Here is a 19,946-nt window from a genome sequence, read left to right as displayed (position 1 = left end):
AAATGGATAGGAAATGTGCCCTAATTGACTAGGTTTCCAATATGTTCCTAGGAACCACTACATAGAAGGTTCACCCACTGATCTCGATGGAACTTTCCTTCCATGTATTAGGCTCTAGATCAATTTAGAACAGTGATGCGCAGTTTGTGGACTAGGGGGACTAAGTTAGTCCCCTAAACGTTCCCCTGGCACCTCCTCCCCAAAGCCCAGGAAGATTCTGCCTGACTTAGGAAGGGAGGCATGATGCTCATGCGTGTGGCATCGGAATGTTATGATGATACCCCCTCTCAATCTTCCTTGCAAGCTGGCACCTCTGGCCTTAAGTGTTCCCCTACGAAAAATTTCACTGCACACCACTGGTTTAGAATAGAGTACGCTTAGCTAATGCAGAGTCAACACCAATGGACAGTCAATGACAACGCAGTTAATGTGTTTTGTGATACTTGGTGGCTTCCCAAGAATCCCTACCTACAGAACTACAGGAAGGGTGTTTCCAAGTATGTACAATGAGCCCTTTTCTCTGCAGGGAGTCAAAGTCAGTTTTGAGAAATGGCTCTAAGGACACAATGTGTCTGAGTAGATTCTGAAAACCCTTTGCTTTTGAAGTTAAGCCAGCTTTTGCTTAAAAATAGAAATAGCTGCAAGGAATAGTAAACAATAAAATATGAATTTCCATTGTATGAAATGCATAGGAAATACAGTTACCTGCCCCTTCTTCTTTATCTTCCTCTTTACAGAAACGCAGGTCCTTCTCAGTAACAGCCACATACATCTTAATGTGTATCCAAAGAACTGCTCGCAGCCTCAAAAGGTCGCTCACTATTTTGTGTGATTTTGATTGGTCATGACAAACGGACTTTGCAATTTTTCAAAATAAAAGTGGCACTTCAACCCTTAGCCATGTACACGAGTGTAACTTACCATGTCCCCTGCTCTTAGTTTATTTAGTGGGCTTCTCTCTGAGAAAAGGCTTATTTCTTTGGCATGCAGAGGATTGGCAAAGAGTGCCCTAGGAGATGACATCATCCTACCTGCTGTGAAATCAGCGCCAGGGCTTTGCCCCTGCTCCGCTACACAGCTGCTTCTGCAGCAGAAAAGGAGAACTAGTGGAGCATCTTCTGCAAGCAAAGTACCTTTTTTTTCTTCTTGTACAGGCAGTATTGGATCCAAGCCCATGAAAAGAGCAGAAGAAATAAAAGCACATTTTATGCATAAGTGACAATTTATTGATCATTTCCCCCCGCAGTGTTTTGTTTTGAAAACAGATCTTCATGCAGCTGAAAACTGGGCAACCTTAAACACGCTTCTTAAAACACAGGCCCCTAGATGCACATCTGAATAGAATAAGCTTCTCAAGTGGGAAGCAGGCAGTCAGGGTCGGGGAAAACCTCAAGATCCATTGAAGATTTGCCAATTCAGAAGACTTTGAAGCTTTCTGCTATACCAGTAGCATTCTATAGCATCCTATTTAGAGCAACTGAGGAATTTACCAGCTGTGGCTGTTTATGGAGTTTACTGAGCAGTCTTGACTTTGATCCACCAGCTGTGGTCTCGAGGAATGATTGTGGAATCTATTTCACTCTATCAATAGGATATTCAATCCTTTCAAGTTTTCACTAGGAATATATGGAGTGACATTATGTGTTAGTCATGTTTAGTCATTTTAATAGTTTGTACCCCATGCAGCAACCATCCCATCAACACAAGGATCTATGCTTGTGCAATAATAATAATAAGACATCCATCTTGTTCCCCTACTCCCATCCCTTCAAAGCTGTTCTGGGCAGCTGGGGGGGCATGGATAAGAAGAGGAAGATTTCCTCTTCCATTTTGCAAGTAGAAATTATTGTGCTGATGGGACAGTTACGTAGCACTACTTTGGATACAAGCCAATGTGTCTTGCCTAAGTCCAACTTACAGTGGTATCTTGGGTTACAGACGCTTCAGGTTACAGGCACTTCAGGTTACAGACTCTGCTAACCGAGAAATAGTACTTTGTGTTAAAGACTTTGCTTCAGGGTGAGAACAGAAATCGCACAGCGGCGGCAGTGGGAGGCCCCATTAGCTAAAGTGGTACCTCAGGTTTAGAACAGTTTCAGGTTAAAAACGGACCTCCAGAACAAATTAAGTTCTTAACCCGAGGCACCACTGTATTTTTAAAATTATTTATTAATTATTACATTTATATCCTACCTTTTCTCTCAAGAGCCCAAAACAATTCTTAGGTAACCTAGGCTCAGAGCGGGAATTTGAATCATAGTTTCCCAGGTCCTAGTCCAAACTCTAACCACTGTGCCTCACTGGCTGTCATATTTCATTCTTTATGTTCAGTTGGTTTGTGTCTGATATATGTGTGATAAACATCTGTATACTAGTAGGGAGAACAAGGTCCAACACTGGACCTAACACACTGAATCTATGTTCAGGCAGTGAAACAATAGCTGCCTACATGCCATTTCGAAGCAGATTCTGCAAGTCTTTTCAAGGACTCATTTGAAAAGCAAAGCCACAGTAGGGTGCCATTGCAATATACAGCTGAGAAGCCTAAAGCAACACTCTCCATCTTGCTGTTTGACTGTGAACACATAGAAACCCATTTAAACTTACTTCCTCAAAGACTCACAGAGGAAGACCCAGCACTGGTGGTGATGGGTTAACTGCCTCGCTAGCAGTCTTGCTTCTGCTGGCAATGGCAGGTCTATATTGGCAGGAAGCTGGGATGCTGTCCCTGTCATTGTCAGCTGCTGCAGATGAAAAATGTGACAAGGAACATTTTCTGCTATTGCTAGTACTACAACTATTGATCATTTATACAGCTCTTGTAATTTGCAAAGTGTTCCTACAATATTTACTGTGCATTTGTCCTCTCAAGAGGACAGACATAACCACGGGAGCCCTTCTTCTACCTGGGACTAATTGTGTGCCTTCAATCCATTGCGTAGTAACAGGATTGTACCTGTAAGATTTATTTAACCCCAGGAGATACTCTGACATATATACTTTGTGATAGTATCCTTCATAATTTATGGATATGGATAATATGTCCTGCTCCACCCAGGCCAAGACTCAGTTTTTGGACAGAGACTGGGCCAACACTGCCCCTCCCCACTATCCAGGTTGGCAGCAGACTGAAGTCAGAAACATGATGGCACCGGTAAAGAACAGTGGGTGAGGTGGGCACAGTGCCACTGACCTGGCCTCCTGACAGAGGTGTCACTGCCTGATACAATGAGGGGGGCAGGGCAGGTTGGTGGCATGGTTAGAATTCTTCCAATGCACTCGCCAAGCCAATCTGGTGTCCCCAAACCAACTTGACCTCACCATCCTGTCCTGTAGGAATGCTGCTACTGGGAGGCCAGGTGTAGCCATGGCCACAGCACAATAAGGCAGCCCGTAAACAAGCATAGTTCGAGAGGTGGGGTCTTTCAGTAGGTCAGTGGCACAGGAGGTAAGTCAAATGGTAGGGCAGAATTGGTAAGGTGATTCATGTGCTGTTCCAGCAGCTGCCAGACCTCACCCAAGGGTTTCTTTAGTCTGGTCTCCCAGATGCTTCCCAGGATCAACTGCAAATCTACTACTTTCCAGGAACCCTTTGCTGCCAAGGAGCCCCTTTCTCATACTGTTATTTTGGGCTCCTTTGCCAGGTAACCACCTGAGCCTGGACTTTCTGCTGTCTACACCCTCTGGAGCTGGGAGACAATTCAGCCTTCTCCTCTGATGCACAAGGCCACAGGTGAGTCAGAATCATGCCCTTGCCAAGGGTCTCTCCAGGGTGACCTCTGGTGATAGGTTTGGTGAGCGCTCCCCCTAGATACTAAGGTGTTCATTATCAGTGCCAGAGTTGGGGCAGAGTGGCTCCATCTATTCACCAGGGTCTTCTGGCTAAAGCTAGTCTGAGGCCAGCCCAGAGCCCAGCATGACAGGAATGAGAATGACCATATCAAGTACTTCTGTGATCATCTTCTGAGGTAAAAACAACAACAACAACAACAACAACCCACATCTGTAAATGCAGAAGAAATGTTGTTCTGCTGAGTTAGATAACAGAACACAGTGCACTTTGAAAAGTATTAAGAAATGTTAAGGCACCATAGTTCATTTTGAATGACGTAGGTGAGGAGCGCTTTTGTTTTGTTTTTGTAAAGATCGGAGAGGGCACAATTCCGCATGAATGTCTTTGACTGTCATTATGATTAAAGCTCTTTTTATAGCTGCAAAAGTGCTATAACAAGTTATTTTTGGAAGTGACTTGTCTCCTCAGGATTGCCAAGTGCTGGGCATCTCATGTGATACACTCATGCATCTGTCACATGGTGCCGCAACTGAACTGCTTCCTTGCTGTGCAGCTGGATGGCAAGAACACAATTAGTATATCTCTCTCCCGTTTCTCTGGCACCAGATGTGAGTGGCAAAGGAGCAACTAGATGGAGCATCAGCTGGGGCTGCACAGAAATGGCTATATATTTTTTGTCAGAAATTATAAAACCAGTGGTCCTTACAAGGCTTAGTTTGCAGGGTTCATATTTTCCATATTTTGAAAGACCGTCACTAGCTCTCAGTTTGCTTCCATAAACTCAAGACAGATGTTGATCTTGATTCTTGATGATAAGGTTACTGATCTTAAAAGGCACATGTGGCTTGGTCCCAGTCTCTTTCCAGAAGTGGCACTGTTTGGCCTCCTGGAAATTCCCTGCCCCACACGCTTCCGTTAGAATAACCATGTGTCCTATTTTGCAGAGGACAGACCTTTATTTGGAAGGTCCACCAGAGGACAGTCCTTTATTGGAATGAATCTTCTGTCTGAGGACTCTCCTTTGCAAGTCTGACTTGAACCTGGAGTCCATAAAAAGCAGAACCAGGGAACATGAGTGGGAGAGTATGATTGTACCCATGTCCTACTTGTGGTCTTTACATAGGCACCTGTGGGAATACAATGTTGGACTAGATTGGCCTTTAGTCTATTTAACAGGGCTCTTTTTATGTTTCTCTGTTTTTCTCCAGGAAACAGACCATACATACAGAACTTACGTGTGTAGGTTATAATCTAATGTTGCTTCCTTACATGACTAGCCTCTTTCACTGTGCAGGCTTTCACTGATCACAGTGCCGCACCCTTGGGACAAAGACAGCAGGTGGAGTTCTTTTGCAAAATGAAATAATCCTAATCTGTTCTGCCCTTAAGGACACTACATCCTTGTCCTTCTAGTATATGGATAGCAAATGGAGGCCTACTCTAGCCCATGTTTCATAGACTGCCAAGGCAGCTTGAGGGAGCTTCTTGTGGAGGAATGTGTGAATAGGGTTGTAGCATCACCACTGCTAGCATGACTTTTCTGAAGTTAATGAAATTTTATTGCCTAGCACTGCAAGTATTTCTGGAGATCCTTATTCCCAGTGGATGACTCATCATGCTATTTCAATATGTTTGTTCTTGCAGCTACTTATTTTCTTCTCAGCTGGAACAGTGCCACTTGATTCTTTGTTATACTCACTCTCAAACTCACATGATAAAATTCTGTAATTCAGAGATTCTCGTCTCTCCGTAGGATTCAAATAATAAAAATTTCAAGGGCTCTGGAACTTAAGATAAAAAACTATGCTCTTTTAGCTCATGAATTCAATATTCTTTACAATACTGTTCCCCATTAGTCCCAAATTGTTATTTAGAAACTCAGGTCCCTCCCAGTGTATTACTAACCCATATTCATAAGTGCAAAGTTGCAAAATATCACAGCTATAGAAGTAGTACAAAGGTTCACAGGTGGCAAAAGCTATGCTGATTTTACTTCAGAGAGGATCAGACTCAGGATCCACAAAAGAATGAAAAACAATATTTTATTCCCACAGTTGTTAACATCAGTTTTCAGTTGTTTGCATGCTTGGCACCCAAACTCAATGACATCCTTTTGCAGTTTATGAACCACATTCTGCGATGAGATCTCCAAGCAGAGAAATAGTAATTTGAACACAGAAAGTAAAATTTGACTTTGCATTAAATGTCACTGAAGTCTTCTTATAAAGCATAGAAAACAAAACTGATGTTCCTGACCCAACAGTATAACTGTTGCTCATTTCCAGTGTGAGTTACTAACCCACAGATATCAGATGCTACATTATTCAGTCATTCTTCTTCTTTTCATACTAATATTTATTTATTTATTCTTACATTTATTTCCCATCTTTGCTCCAAGGAGCTCAAAGTGGCATATATACTGTAGTTCTCCTCACAACCACGGGAGGAAGGTCAGGTTGAGAAACAGTGAGCGGCTGAAGGTTACAGGGTAAGCTTCATGGCTGAGTGGAGATTTGTGTGGAGATGAGATTTCATCAAGTCCTAAGCAGCACTCTAACCACTACACTACATTGTCTCTCATGTTCTTGTGAGAGTGTGAGAAAGACAGAGTGCTGAGGGGCGTTTACAGTTGACACAGGTGTTTGTGTAGGTGTGAGATAGGAGATCTGCACAGCTGACAGACTAGAAACTTCAGAACCAGTTTGACAATGGGACAGATGGCTTCCTTCAGGAAGGTAAAGTTGGTGAAGATTGTGGGACTAAGATGTATTTATGCTTTCCCAGAATAAAAAACCCTCTCAGGCAATTTCCCAGGAATATCACTCAGGTATTTTGCATTGTCAAAGCTACTGCAGATTCATCAACAACTCCACTGTTTTCTAAATGTGGGAATCATAAGGTGCTTGAAAAGTATAGGAAAGTTAAATTATATTAGTTCAAGTTGGTAAAACAGATGGTGCAAGTTTCTAAAAATGAAGGATATTTGAGAGGATATTCCTAATGAAAGAACCTTCCTATACATTCTGGTGCTTTGATACAATTCCCGTGTGAAGATGGGAAGCTGCCTACAAATAAAGGGGGGACTAAACTGTGCCCCCTTTCCCTGTTTTGACCTCTTAGGAGATCAATGCTCGCTGTGTGCAGTGGCATTGTGGCTTGCAGGGCCAGGATGTGCAGCAATCAGTCCATCAATGACCTCCACCCCCAATGCAATTCAGCTCCTGGTAAGTACACTGAGTCTTTGCAGTTCCTGGTGGGATGGTTCCCTAAATTAAATGAGCATTATCTGATCTCATGCCAGAAATGCTTCCATTTTCTTCCTGTGACACACAATTATAATTCACTGCCAATGTCTGCCTGCTGTGGTGTGATCCTGTTATCTCCACTGTTATTCTGTGCAGCAGCTGTACCATTAGTTTTTTTATTTAGCTTCTGTATTTTGAAGGTTGATGGATTAGTTCAAGAGCCTTGTGTTTCCATGGTGAGTCGGGCTCTCTAATTTTATGATTAGTGATAGACGGAATGGCCATTGCCATTTTCTCCATGGGAGCTGAGGCTACCAGAATTTAACTCACCTGAAGCAATTAGTAAAACCAAATTGAAAGATAATTACCTTAAGCAAAGCATAAGCAGAAACTGATAATACTGAACACCTATTTTCAAAGACCTAAAAACATTGTCTTCTCTTTGATGTTACAAAGTCATTTTAAGTGAGGGGGGGGAGCATGTGCTGGTGAGCTTCCCCCACCATCCCAACCGGCAGATGACTCATCTTTGGGAAAGAGGAAATGAAAGATATATGTTGTCAGCAGCATGCAACATGGTCATTTTTTTTACTCCAAAATCTCCAGACTACAGTCTCCCCTGTGCTGTTTTGAGTTGATGGTTACAGAAGCTGGCTAGTCCTTTTAAGAGTCCTCATTCATTCTAGGCTCAGCTAGGTACCTAGATGGTGCTACAGTTCTTTTTAAAGCTCAGTCTGAGTTTGTTTGATGGTGAAACAACATTTGAGCTTGCTTCTATGACTCTTCAAGCTTACCTTTATATGGGAGCTATGCAGGCTCTTAATTGCTCTGTTTTGACATTGCTTCATTGGAACCTGACCTTGGCTCTGTTTTAACGTTTTGAAACTTGACCTCTTTTCTTCTTAACTTTGCCCTACTTGACATCCTTGACCTTGTTTCCCTCACTTGGTACTCATGCTTTGTTAAATCCCCCAACATTTGTGTCTCAACTACATATTTAAAAAGACAAATGAAAAAATATTTTCATTTGAAATATCATGACTTTCTCCAAGGAATTGAACTTTTGGAGTCGCTGAGAGTTCTCTTAGAGATCTCTGGGGAGCCCTGGGAAGTAGGGAATCAACAGAAGCTTTATTTAAAGCAATACACTAGATGCATCTTGAATGTGAATCCATTCTTGATGAGCCATTACGATAAACTTGTTATTAAACTGAAAAAGTAGTCCTTGGCAAGTCTTAAGTAAAAGAGCATGAGCATGTTGAGGGGTATATATAGACATGGAGAACATCTCTTTATGCATAAGACTAAATTTGAGAAGTCTGTCACAGTCCGGTTCACGGGCGATCAAAGTCCCGGCAGGGGACGTCAGGACTGGGGGAAAGATGGCGGGGTGGGAGCAGGAACAGGGGTCCAGAAGCCAGGAGTCAGGAAGCCAAGAGTCCGAGGGTCAGGAAGCAGGGAGTCAAGAAGCCGAGGTTCAAGGATCAGGAAGCAAGAAGCCAAACACAGCAAGGCAGGAGGCGTGTTGCTGTGGCAAATAGCCAAAGGGAAATGCTGACCTTATATCCCTTCCCAGCTCTTGCCACCAGGTGCTGTGAGTTACCAATCGGCCTCACCTGTGAGGCTGCGCCTTGCCTCTTCAGAACAAACTTAGGAAGGCCCCAGTCCTGCAGAGTCCTATTGGTCACAGGGCCTGGCTCCTGCATACACACCTGACAAAGTCCAACAAGGTCCCAAAGTGAAATTGGGCATATTTGGAGGGACTGTTAGATAAGTCAGGCATAGACATCTACAGATCAGGTTGGAGGATAAGGCTAAAAGAGACTACAGTGGTGCCTCGCAAGACGAAAAGAATCCATTCTGTGATTCTCTTCGTCTAGCGGTTTTTTCGTCTTGCGAAGCAAGCCCATTGATGGATTAGCGGATTAGCACTATTAGCAGCTTTTAGCGGCTTATCGTCTTATCGGATCAGCTGATAAGCGGTTTAGCGGCTTAGAAAAAGGGGGGAAGGGGAAAAAACCCGCAGGAACTCGCAAGACATTTTCGTCTTGCGAAGCAAGCCCATAGGAGATTCGTTTTGCGAAGCACCTCCAAAACGGAAAACTCTTTCGTCTAGCGAGTTTTCCGTCTTGCGAGGCACTCGTCTTGGAGAGCACCACTGTACTAGCTATGAAGGCTCTGTTCTGCCTCCATGGTCAGAGGTGTGATATCTCTGAATACCAGTTGCTGGGAATCACGTGGGGTGAGTGCTGTTGCATTAAAGTCCTGCTTATGGGCTTTCCATGTGTATCTGGTTGGCTGCTGTGAGAACAAGATGCTGGACTAGATGGGTCTTTGGTCTGATCCAGCAACCCTTTTCTTATGCCCCCTTTTTAACATTGGTGTTAGTCATTTGCACAGCAAGGTAGATAGATTCAATCAAGTAGAAAGGGAGGAAAAGCCAGGTTTCAAATTGACTCGAATATTTACTCCCCACTGTGGTTTTGTTTATAGTGTCATTATAACCTTTAATTTAAAGTAGAGTGGAGTGCCGGAGGCAAGACTATTACATTTGCTTACTATGGGGGTAAGGGTTCGATGAAAGTTTAAGAACGTTGTTTACGAATAAAAGAATGGAAAGAACAGGGGTGAAACGAATATTCACCAATGATCCCAAAAGCTAAATTTATTCGGATATCCATGTATCTGTTTCTCCATTAGCTAGGCTTGTAAGGAATCTATTTCTCTATCTAAGGGTGGAAAAAACATAATATAAAAATATATAAGTATACAATAGACCCTCAATATATTTTAACTTGAGTGCATTCAGCGTTACGTGCTTAACCTTTTTTAAAAAAAAGAATTAAAAAGTGGAAGGAAAGGGGGCAAAAAGGGGGAAGGAAAGACTTTGGCAATGGCCACGCGCCATTGCACCCAAAGTGTTTTGACTATATATGATTTTGGCTTTAGGCATAATCCCTGGAATATAATCCCCGTGTAAATGGTTATCTTACTGCATAATATAAAACATGGAATTTACAGTAGGTGCCTCAGCTATATTGTGAGCAGAGTTTTGTCCTGGTTTTGAAATAAAACACAAATCAAATGTTGCCTCAGGATGCATCCCAATATAGATTAATGTTGTGAGCCACCCCATGATCGTCAGCACTCACCTCTAACATATCCAGGTTGGACTGCCTGCCTTAAAAAGAATAAGACTTCATATACATCAATTTGATTATTAGTCATCTTATTAATTTAGTAATAAGTGTTTCAGTAGGCACATTCTTTAATGTCCTGACTCAGTGGAAACATTTGATAATTACTGATTAGTTTAGCAGCTGACAACCTCTTTAATCTCTCCTGTTGGTCTCTTGATCCCATAAATTCTGAGAATAAAAAGACTGCAGTGTGTCAAATGGTCAAATCTAAGCCAGCATCCCTTGCTCTTTATGTAGTTTGTTTCTTTGATATTTTCAAAACACTGTTGTTCTGGAATTGCAAAATGGACTTCCGAGGAATGATTCATATTCTTTGGACTTTACTTTTATCCTAATAAAATGTTTCACTTTAATTATTATCCCAATTATTACACCAGGACCTAGGTAATAAAAATTAAATTTTAAATCAGGCGAGCATCACATTCAATATAATAAAGGTTGTTTGTTTTTTAAAATCACTTTAGGCTGCACTCCTATGCATGCTTACCTGAAGTCTCCCTGAGCTCAGTGAGACATCTGAGCAGATATGTAAAGGGTTTGCACTGCCAGTGAGCGAAACACCTCTTTCCAAAAGGAAGTAAAACTACAGGCTGATAAGGAATTATTTGAAAGTGGTGAGTTATAATTGTCACATACTATCAAATCTATTTTAAATTAAAATCTGAGAAAGTAAAATCATGCTTTAAATTTTCATTCTTTTATAATGGTAGAAAAAAATATGTTTAAGTAAACACCAGTTTAAGAAGAAAAACTTTGCTGGATTGAACCAAAGGTCTATCTCAGGGGTCAGCAAACTTTTTCAGCAGGGGGGCGGTCCACTGTCTCTCAGACCTTGTGGGGGACTGGACTATTTTTTGGGGGGGGGCTGCTTGAGCCCTGGTGGCTGCTTACCTGTGTCTTGCGAGTGGCAGGGGCTGGCGGTGGTGGCGGAGGGACGATAAGCAGTGCGCGAAAGGGCTCCAGAGAGTGGGTGCTTAAAATGGCAGCCACTCGAGAGGGGCGCTCAGCCAACTGCGGCTCTTGTGTCTTGCAAGCGGCAAGGGCTGGCGGTAGCGGAGAGACAATGAGTGGCCCACAAAAGGGCTCTGGAGAGGGGCTGCTTAAAATGGTGGCCGCTTGAGTGCTGCTGCTGCTGCTGCTGGCACCAACAATGTCCAGCCCCCTTCTTCCTCTAGGCAGGGCGGGGAGAAGCCAGGAGGAGGGAGAGAGGAGGAGGCGCCGCCACTGCCGAGGGAGGGAGAGGGAAAGAACTGAGTGCTGGCGATCCACGCGGCAATTTCTGGACCGGATCCAGAAGGCAATTGGGCCTGATCCGGCCCGCGGACCTTAGTTTGCCGACCCATGGCCTATCTAGTCAAGGATTTTATTCTAACAGTGGCAAACCAGATGCCTATGGGAAGCCCACAAGCAGATTTGAGTGAAACTCACCTGACGTGTTTTTTTGATGGTTATATAATGCATCTATCATTGTCATTGAACTTTAATTAACACATGGAGCTTGTGTTTGTTTGGTCTTCCATTTTCACTCCATTGGAAGAGAACTGATCTGTGTGCGGTTACAAAAAACAATTTATGCACCGATCTGACCCTTCCCCAGGAATTTATTAACAGAACTGACTTACTCACCATTGGAGTGTTCTGGGTGCATCTCACTGCTTGGGGCCGCTGAACACAGAAGGACAGATGGATCACAGCGACATTTAGTTTTGTCAGGGTAGAAACTATCTTTTCAAAAAGATAATTGAGGCGGCCACAAAGGGATAAAGTACATAACATTTCCTTAATTACAAAATTGCCTGTGTGGATGCTGCATCTTTCAAATGCTAGAGTTTATGCAACTATGATGATTGGTTTCTTTTTTATACCTTTCAAACTGGTGTGCTTCACAATGGAAATGCTGACGCAGCCTAACCAAATGAAGCTCGGCTCAGCCAAAATGTGTGAATACAATTATTTCAATAACTGTAGACATAGTAGCTCCAGGAATAGATTTAGACAACTGCCTTGCAGCAAAAACACCAATCATATGCCTAAGTTTGGCAGAGAAGGAAAAGCTGAAACAAGAGTTTCTTACAATAAATTGTACACCGGCTACCTTTAAGGACTTTTGGTACAAATTCAAGAATTTCAGGAGGCAAGGGTTAGGGCACTTTGAAGATGAATTCAAGGCCTAGAGATCATTGGGTTTTAAAATTGCTTTCAGATTGCACTACTTTAGCCCCGAGTTCAGGATAAGTTGGGATTTGAACGCTGGACCATCGTCCAATTTTACATTGGCATGGCATTTGAATATGGATTGCGTTCAGTAGTGTCACTCAGCTGACAAGAAGGCTTCCCTCAGTACAATGGAGGCACAAGCAATTTCAGCAATTCTCCTCCCCAAAGTACCACTTTCAAAATGCTCATTAACATTTTGAATTTGAAATATCCTTCCTCAAGGTACAGTTAGGCTTGTGGGGAGGGAGTGGAGCATCCATTGGCATTGCAACATGGCAGTGGTGGGTTGTCCTGAGAAAAGGGGTCTTTCCACACCCAATTCTTTTAAAAATTCTTTGTTTTTTAAAAGATTGAGGTGCTGGTACTAATTACTTCATAAAAATGCCATTGATGCCAGCACAAAATTGCTGCTATGGGCAGCCACAAAAAAGATTTGCTAGTTCTCTGTGTTGGTGAGTACCACCACACAAAAACACTGTCCACACCCATAATGAATTAAATAAATAGCCCTTAAATTTAGAAGAGCACTTTATCATTGTTCTGTCTGTCATTGTTCTGTCTGTCATGCCAGACCCCCCTCAGGCAACAACGATGAATCTTAGTCCAGATATAAATTCTTTGGGAATTACTGTGAAAGTAACCTTGACATATTTTTCATCTTAATGCCTGCTGCCTTTCTATGTGAATTCTTCATTTTACATCTGCTAGGCATAGCAAACAATTCTGACCAAAAAATTGTCCACTACCTGCAAGCTGGATCTTCTGACTAACAAATTGCAGGTTGTTTACAATTAGCAGCTTTAATCACAAATGTAAAACCATTTATTAGCCTGGGGTTTTTTGTTTCTGGTTTTTTGTGTTGCTCTATTTTGAGAAGTATATTATTCCTGGAAGTGCAATACAAACCTAGTAATATAAATGCACACTGAAGAAGTGTGCATGCACACAAAAGCTCATACTGAAATAAAACTTAGTAGGTCTCTAAGGTGCTACTGGACTATTTTTTTATTTATTTTGACTGCATCAGACCAACACGGCTACCTACTTGAATCCATAATAATATAGTAATAGTTACAACCAAATTTGAAATGTATTTGACACACTATTGATAAAACTGAACAATTGGCTAAGAAGATCATCCGCAGTCCCAAAGCGACCTTCTGCTTCATTTTGCTCAGTCATTGCATTTTGTTTAAAAAGTGTGTGTCTCCTCTAAGGAGTAATAGAATACACTATGTCACACTGTTCCAAGTCAATATATAAATGAAGGAAGTCTAATTTCCACATTCTCTATTCTTATCAAGATACTGTATAAATAATCTGCATTTCTTTATTTAGTTTTTGTAATCAATTTGCCCTCCTTGATCTTCTCTAGGCATATTATGTTTCATTCATTAACTCTTAACCAACCCGACCAATATATCTGCTGCGGAACTGAAATTTACCAAAATGTTTTACAGATTTTAAAAGAAAGCAGAATCATCCCTTAAGACTCACTTGAAGTAGCAATCACCATGCACAGACCACTTATCCATCTGTTGCCTCAGATCAGAAATTCCTTTATAAAAGCCTGCAAAAAGAATGTTTACAGTGCAGGAAAACAAAATGAAAACTAACAATAAATCATTTATGTACATGAATAATACCAGGAGGAATTTTTTCCCACATGTCTATGTTGCAGGAAGAGATATCGGAACCAAGATCTGTTCCATATCTGGTGGAATTTGAAGATTTCAGGATCTGTGACTTCTATCTAGCAGTCCAAATCTCTGATCAGCCACCTCTGCCATGCTTCCCTTCTTCCCCATGTTCACCTTTGAGGAGGAAGAGCAGTACGGCTGCAGTGCACACTGCCTATTGGGAAGATTGCAGAGTGGGGTACTCACCATTGCCCTGCATTTTCAACACAGTACTGGTAGCTGTAGTCTTGCCCGTGTACTGCCTGCACCAACATGGGCAGCGGCGGCAGCAGCATGTCTCTAATGCCTGTCACCGGCCAGGGTGGTGGCTGCTGCTGAGCAGTGGCATGCTTGCTTGGTGGGCCTTGTATTTGGACTGGTAGTTGTGCAGTGGCAGCAGCAATGTCCCTGCCTATCCAGGCCAAGCTGCAGGAGCAGAGCGAGCACATGCATGTCAATCAACAATGAAGCACGGTCATCCCAGCCTGCTTGCAGCAGAAAGCAGAATCAGTCAGGTGAAAGGCAAATGAGATGTATGCATGTCATATGCAGTGAATATGAAGTGTGATTAATGTAAGTGGGCAGAGAAACAGCACTCCTGATTTGATCATTGCTATCATAACTGGCCTGTGTGTATGTATGTAAGTTTGGGCAGTGTGCAAGTGCTTGATAATGGAATAAGGGTGTTTCAAGGATATCCATTTCTGTCTGTGAAATGTGGGAGGAGATTTATTTCTTTACTTACAAAATGTATTTGTATACCACCCACTCACATAAAATCCCAAGGCAGTGCATCACACAGAATACTATAACGACAATTCAAAATCACAAAATAATAATAATAATAAATGACTGGCTCACCTAAAGAAAACAAAACAACCCAATAGACCTGTTGGCATAAACAAAGTTTTCAAGAGACACATGAAAGTAAACCTGTGAATGCCTGCTGGGAGAAGCGTTCCACAGTGTGGAACTAGCAACGCTACATGCCTGACTTCCGGTTGAGCCTAGTCAGGCTTTGTAACTGAGAGACAACCAACAGCATTCCCCTAGATGATCTCTGATCAAACTGAGATGTGGTTAGTTCATTCAGTTAGCAACATTATTACCTTTGGATCTAGGAGTTTTGAAGCAGTGTAATTAGTGGAACATTATCATTATCGGTTGCACAAGAAGTTTCTCTATTTCACCCCAAATTTCCATTTTTCTATTGAAATGGAAAAATAACAGTCCCCCCTCTCAAAAGTTGATTTCCTCCTATTTTCTCTCTCATCACCATTTTTATCAGCCTTTAATAAGACCCTGTACAAGTTTACCAATAAACTGTTCTTGCAAGAGTTGGTGATCATGTGACATACCTCTGCCTTGTGACATCACAAGGTCCCAACCCTTGATAGGGTTTTTTTTTTGGGGGGGGATCTCCATCCTGCCAACCCTAATGTTTTGGTAATGCAAATATTGGTAACTTCTGACTGATGTGAACAGTGGTGGATTTTGTTTTGTAAACTTTGTAGCTGTGCCATTCCTTATCAACACTGCTGATTTATTAAAAACAAGTTATCTGTATGCCCTAAACAGCCTCAGTCCAGTATACCTGAAGGAGCATCTCCACCCCCATCGTACTGCCCGGACACTGAGGTCCAGCGCCGAGGGCCTTCTGGCGGTTCCCTCGCTGCGAGAAGCCAAGTTACAGGGAACCAGGCAGAGGGCCTTTTTGGTAGTGGCACCCGCCCTGTGGAATGCCCTCCCACCAGATGTCAAAGAGAAAAACAACTACCAGACTTTTAGAAGACATCTGAAGGCAGCCCTGTTTAGGGAAGCTTTTAATGTTTAATAGGTTATTGTATTTTAGTGTTCTGTTGGAAGCCGCCCAGAGTAGCTGGGGAAACCCAGCCAGATGGGTGGGGTATAAATAATAAATTATGATGATGATGATGTATTATATCATGCATATCATACATATTACAAAGATCCCACAAGCCTGAAGTCTGCCTACCCCTGATGTAGCTTATTCTGTAAAGTAAGGATGAGCTGAAAGGAAGGATAGCTGCAGTATAATAGGCACTCATGGTCAGAGGGCAAATTTGCTGCAGATATCATACAGCAATAATTATGTCCACTCCTGCAACCAATTCGGGCTGACAACAGATCCTTGAGGGAGAAGTGGTCTGTCAGTTCTAATAACACCCAGCTTCATACAGCTACATACAGACTCCTGCTGTGGAAACAATGGCCATTCCATGGACATATGCACAGGACTGTAAGAAAGATGGATGCACAAGAGATTTATGTGAAGTGGATTTAGCTTAGGCCATCTTATTCCACACAGCTTAAACTCAAACTCCAGAGAGTATAATGTTAGAGCTGATTAAAGCTTTGTCTTTCTGATGTTGATTCAGATGTGACATTAAAAATTGACACAAAGCAAATCCATGTAAATTACACACTGGGGCAAACCTGTCATTGAGAGAGACATTAGCCATCAGTACAACACAAGAACTCGGTGTCAAAGAAACTGGTGATGAAATTGCTGATTGCAATCCTGCCCCCCAAATATCAGGTCTACACTGGACTCTTTGAGAAGCATCAATGAGGTAGAAGGAATTCCTTTCTAAAGGGCTGGGCTGCCTCATTTACCTAACATGGCAGGGAAGACATTGACTGAATACCTGACTGAATACCTGAAGGTTACAATCTTCCCTCAACAAACCTTTTTTCACAATTCAGTGAAGAATCTAATGTAGGAGTTCAAGTGTTTAGTGTGGGCAAGATGTTTTTAGTGGAGGGGAGAAAGTTGAGTGGGAGATTGTGCCCATAAACACTGCTGCCTTGGATCTTAAAACGCCACCTATTAAAAATTGTGTTTTTATTATGCTAAACCCATGCTTTTAAATTATTCAAATAATGTGGACAATTAACTATTCTGGTGAAAGGACTATAATTCCATTAACTAATCTTGAAGCCATATCATAACTTCAATGTGAGCTGCCTGATAATGACTCACTATCCCTTTTGTCCTCCTCCTCCTCCTCCTCCTCCTCCTCCTCCTTGTTGTTGTTTAGTTGTTTAGTCGTGTCCGACGCTTCGTGACTCCCTGGACCAGAGCACGCCAGGCACTCCTATCTTCCACTGCTTCCCGCAGTTTGGTCAAACTCATGCTGGTAGCTTCGAGAACACTATCCAACCATCTCATTCTCTGTCGTCCCCTTCTCCTTGTGCCCTCAATCTTTCCTAACATCAGGGTCCTTTCCAGGGAGTCTTCTCTTCTCATGAGGTGGCCAAAGTATTGAAGCCCCAGCTTCAGGATCTGTCCTTCCAGTGAGCACTGGTGGCTGATTTCCTCCTTACCTAGTGATTATTATTACAAAATGTAAGTCATTTTTTCTTCTCCAGCAACCTTCATTCCAATCTTTCACTTTCTGGGACACAAATGCATTCTCTTCTTAGATATAATCACCTGCTTAACATCTGGCTTGGCAATTTCAGGCATGGCAGAATGGTTTGATAGGCTTGGCCTTGAGTATCTTGTCACTGATCACAAATAGTGATAATGCAAACGGTAGTGAGATTAACTCCTTTCTTCTTGGTGAACAAGGTAATTTTCACAGCATCAAAATGATCATATCAGCATTCTGTTCGGGAAATGTAGGCGTCACTACAGCATTTATATGCTAAATCTACAGTATTTGATATCTGAAAAGGTTCTTCTGAAAGATAGGATCTTTCCATGTTTGGGGAGAACATAGAATTCTCAGGTGAGCAATGCTGCCATCAGGGCTCAGTAGTCAGGCACCTGCCAAGGTCCATGCCCCGGGAAGGCGTTCAGTGGCCCTGCTCCTCCTCCCTACTGCCACTGCATGTTCACCTGCTCCTCCAAAAGAAGCGTGCAATGAAAGGAGTTGTAGCCCTTGCTCATCTCATCAGCTCCTAGGTGGACTGGTACAAAAGCAGCAAAAAGGAGGCGGGCCTACTGAGGGTATCTGGGCCAAGGATTGGGTGGGGGGCAGGGTAGGGAAGGGAAGGACAACCACTCAGTGGCAGAGCACTTGCTTCACATGCAGAAGGTCCCAGGTAGGACCTACATTTTGGGGCACCTGAAGCTTGAACTGATATGAGGGCCTCTTTACAACCAGCAACAAGGTCTGGGTAACCACTGTTATCTTTTTCAGTGGGGTTGTTCTATGACAGATCACCACCTTAAAAACCCCTCAAAAAAACCCTACTACATCCCTCTGGGATGGGACCCTGAAGCTGAAGCTTCATTAGTTCCATAGTAGATCTGCCCCTGGTTCCAGGTTCAGTCTCTCCCTTCTCCAGAGAGAAACCAGGGAGAGCTACTGCCTGTCAATAAGCAAACAATACTGAGTTAGATGGATAGATAAAATCTTTATTTGCATCAGCCACAAGCCATAGCAAGGGAATCAAATACAATCGAATACAGATATAGCTAGATGGTTGGCTATACAATCAATGGTCTGGCTCAGTACAAGGCAGCTTCTTCTGTTCCCATGCCCAGTGGTGGCTGGCGCCCATTGGGATTGGTAGGGCAGAAGGAAAGAGACCAATAGTAGGTGAATCCAGAGTCAGTGACTACCTAATTATAGTTCTGTCCCGCATCATCCTCCCTCCCCACCCCATGACTTGTAAAAGGGCAACACTGAGGCAGGGCCACCCCTTGGGCTGGTTGAAAGTAAGAACGTAAGCCGCTGAAGGCTGGCAAGGGGGCAGAGTGAGATTAGTGAGGCAGTGCCCTGTTTATCCTAAAGGGTCAGCCTCCATTGCCTGTGTTACAAATAACATTGGCTCCCAATCCATTTCCAGGTCCATTCAAAGTGCTGATTTTGACTCTTAAAGTTCCTCATGGCTTAGGGCTTGAATCCTTGAAGAATTGCCTTTCCCCCATATGTGTCTATCTGTAAATTAAGATTGTTAAAAGAAGATCGCCTGTAGGTGTCCCCACCATTTGAGATGAGGAAGGTGGCAGAGAGGGGGCCTTCTCAGCTGTGGCACCTTGGCAGCTGAAGGACCTGTCCTAGCACTTCCATTATTATTATGTTAGCAACTTTTTATCAGCCTGAACTTTTAAGATGTGATTTTAATGTTGCTTTGTGCTGCTTTTGGGCTCTTAGCTTATTTTATTTGTTGTATTTATATTTTAATTCTTTTATTATTTTTATAACCTGCCTGTGAATATGATTGAAGGACAGTATAAAAATACTTGTAATTAATAAATCCTAAAATTAGCTTCACAGCTCTTCAGCCAAATATATCACTAAGACTGTAACAGACATTTTCTAGGCACATAGCACCAACTGAGAGCACTGATGCTGATTCATAGGTCTGTCCTTGATCCATCTGTGGCAATGAAGCTATTCCCTACAAAGGATCTCCCCCCGCCCTCATTTCACAGTGCCAAATGTCACAAAGCATGTTTATCATAATAACACTTGTGGTTCTCTCTCTCTCTCTCTCTCTCTCTCTCTCTCTCTCTCTCTCTCAACTATAGAAGTTTAGTACAATGACATTGTAAAATATCTTAACCCACTTCTGGTAAACCCAATGATGCTCAATACATAGTCCCTCTACTACCTCCCTCCATTTTAGCATATTAATTGCCTGGTAGTGTTATAAATATCTGGAACATTTTGCAGATGTGATGGCATCAGCCTTGGTATTTATGCAAAGCTATGTAGATAAACCATTCAAAAGTCTGGCATGTGTCCATTGGACAAATTGCCCAACCAATATGTGGGCAAGCAAGGTCTTCACCGAAAGCAGTGCTAACAGCCAAGATATCTCATCATGTGTGGTT

At 42.6% G+C, this 19,946-nt stretch overlaps 1 long non-coding RNA gene across 3 annotated transcripts in view; it reads right to left on the bottom strand.

Annotated features, from left to right (window-relative positions):
* Window positions 1-9,875: 9,875 nt before the first annotated feature.
* LOC309538291 overlaps window positions 9,876-19,946 on the bottom strand; it is a 28,676-nt gene continuing 18,605 nt past the window's right edge. For 2 of the 3 annotated variants that reach the window (XR_014222159.1, XR_014222161.1), the window contains exons 2-3: window positions 13,953-14,025; window positions 9,876-11,959 (exon numbers count right to left, since the gene is read on the bottom strand). This is a non-coding gene — a long non-coding RNA (uncharacterized lncRNA). Of the gene's footprint in view, window positions 14,026-19,946 lie in introns of all 3 variants that reach the window. The other variant, XR_014222160.1, reaches the window with a different exon arrangement.

The sequence above is a fragment of the Podarcis vaucheri genome (genome assembly GCF_965113315.1).
Source record: "Podarcis vaucheri genome assembly, chromosome: 8".
NCBI classification, from domain to species: Eukaryota; Metazoa; Chordata; class Lepidosauria; order Squamata; family Lacertidae; genus Podarcis; species Podarcis vaucheri.
Note: the sequence above shows the minus strand (reverse complement) of the source record. Positions and strands in the feature narration are given on the sequence as shown.